This window comes from Chrysemys picta, chromosome 14 (genome assembly GCF_011386835.1).
Source record: "Chrysemys picta bellii isolate R12L10 chromosome 14, ASM1138683v2, whole genome shotgun sequence".
NCBI classification, from domain to species: Eukaryota; Metazoa; Chordata; order Testudines; family Emydidae; genus Chrysemys; species Chrysemys picta.
The window spans coordinates 22895487-22897986 of record NC_088804.1 but is presented as its reverse complement, the minus strand read 5'-3'; the positions used below and the strand labels follow the sequence as shown (position 1 = coordinate 22897986).

The window sequence follows — 2500 nt, the reverse complement described above, 5'->3', positions numbered from 1 at the left end:
CAAGATCTATCTAGCAGACAACTAATCTACCTTTAAAGGATTGTTAAGAGTTTTGGGAGTACAATTTGTGGGGGGAAGAGAAGACGTGTGAATGGAGCACAGAACACTTTTTGGTTTTGGTTTTTTACAAGTGGGTACTATTGGCAATGTCAAAATGATCTTGTCAGTAGTATTTATTTGAGCAAGTTATTCACAATTATTGTAATGTTTAATATCAAGACTAATATACAGATGTATATATACAAGCATTCATTAGAGTTTTGCCCATGCGACCAATTCATGGATTTACATTACCATGTCACTCATTATGATTTCATAAGGGAAGAATGAATACATCAAGGGTCACATTTTGGCAGGAGACCATGTAAGTACGAGCAAACCCAGGACAGTAAGACCTGATCTTATTCTCACTGAAGTCAATGTGAAAAAAGGTGGAGGTTTGGCGCCACCACCCCAATCCTGCAAATGTATTAATGAGAAACTTTGCTTATGACAGTAGTCCAGCGAGACAGTTTTAAAATCTACTATGTGCCAGTCATTGCGCTGCAATTTTAGTCAGAGAAATGCCATCAGAAAGTGGTTTAAGAGAGTGTGTCTGTGGTACAAGAAAAAGGGGCATGATGTGGGTGTTTCTGGCCACAGACATTTCTGTATACAACCCATCAGAAGGTGAGCCTGGGTAATATACCTAGCAGCTTGTTCTCTTCAGACTTCTCACATAAACTATTCCACCTCTGGGATGGGGAAAGGTATTGTGCATGTGTGTCCCTCAGACTGTGTATGGCTGGTATGTGGCTGTGGGATCCCCTCCTTTGCTGGATTGTTACCAGACAGCTGAACCTGTTACCAGCCAGAATTTGAAGGTAAATCAATGCAGCCTTTGATTCATATGTTTGCAACATCTTTTCAAGGGTGTTTATTCACAGGCCAGAATTTGCCTTAAATATTTCACATCACCAACATTCATTTGTTTATTGTCTCTGCCTTGCTCATACAAGACAGATGGAAACTTCTTCCATAACTGATCATGTTCTTCATATATTATGAGCCTCAGAAATCTGGGTCATTTTTACATATTATATGTACACAGATTTTTTTATGTTTGCATACTATCCTTGTTCTGCACACCTTAACATCAGTGGAAGTGGAGTACACAGTTCAAAAGCAGAGTGGGCTAGGGAAGCATATTGAGAATTAGCTCTACATGTTCCGGCTTTCTGTTATTTCTGGAAGATTTGACCATAAACATTTCCAAGTCACATATAGGAGAGGAAGAATTTTTCCTTTATTACTATTATTAAAATAAAAAGGAGCTATACAGCTAAAAAATACTAATGCTTTAAAAAAAATAGTAGTTAGTATGTACAATTTACAATTTTCACCCTTATATATGTTGCCCATTTTAATTCTGATCAATCTCCAAAAAGGATGATTATATCATTTTATAGATTATCACTTGCCAAATTTCATTTTTAACCATCTTTTTTTTTCTTTTTAAAAAATGTGTTTTTATTTGAATTTGGTGCTTGTGAATAGCTGTGGAATAAAATCCTTGGAAAATGAAGTCTTAATTTATCCACGGGATTCGGATGGGCAATGGCAGGGCAAGCTTTCCCACGGTGTCCCAGTGACAGACCACCTATGTATGTCAGTGGATGCTTCAGTTTTCATATCCATTAAATTCTTGGCATCTTTTGCTGAGGCTATCAACCAAAGGATTAGACAGAGTCAAATGTGTTGCTGGGGCTTTCTGAGATGTGGGCTGTCTACTGGGAGCCAGAGTGAAACCACGAAAGCCATGTCTCAGAAACCACTGAATAGCCATGACAATAGTTTTTGGTGATTTCTGACCGGAGATGGATGTGAACCTGTGATCCAAAGTTGAAATTTTCTGAATCCATTTATCAGGTCCTTTGTATTCTTCCTCCCTCCTGTCCCCCTTCAAAGTAATTTGAATGTATCACACATTACCTCAAATAAGATGTTCCAAATTGGTTTAAAAAAAACCTTTACCCTTGTACACCCTAAAAATTACAGATTTGTTTTTATTAAATGAAAATGTTGCATTCCTTAGCTGAGTCCTGATTCACCAAATAGGAAGAGGCACAAACCAAAACTCCAGAGCAAAGCACCACCAGTCTTTGTAGATGTTTGGTTCTGCCATAGACCTAACCAGCTACCATCGCTGTAGCAGGCCAGACCAAATAAAACGTTTCTGAACAGGCTCAGTCCTTTGAAGAAGTTCAGACACTAACTCTAGGGCTCGGGACCACCTCTAATACCAAGTTTTGACCAACAGTGATTTTTATAGATATAAAACTTTGTACATTTGGGTTTATAGTGACAACCCAGTGACAAACTGACAGATAGATAACTATAATGATGACATGCAAATGTAGTTTCTGAATAATATACATACTTAGACACACACAAACTGTATGCTATCCATACAAACATGAATGAAAGGTTTACTTACACACCTTTTTCATTAGATGGAAAC

General features: G+C 37.7%; 1 protein-coding gene across 38 annotated transcripts in view; it reads right to left on the bottom strand.

Annotated features, from left to right (window-relative positions):
* The window catches only part of ZNF536 (zinc finger protein 536), a 417537-nt gene that overhangs the window by 296463 nt on the left and 118574 nt on the right, over positions 1–2500 (bottom strand). Inside the window, exon 5 of one of the 38 annotated variants that reach the window (XM_042852203.2) lies at positions 2481–2500. This exon is cut by the window's right edge and continues 57 nt beyond it. The exons of the other annotated variants lie outside the window; for them this stretch is intronic. The gene's annotated coding sequence lies outside the window, so the exon portion shown is untranslated. The remainder of the gene's footprint in view (positions 1–2480) is intronic. 38 annotated transcript variants of the gene reach the window in all.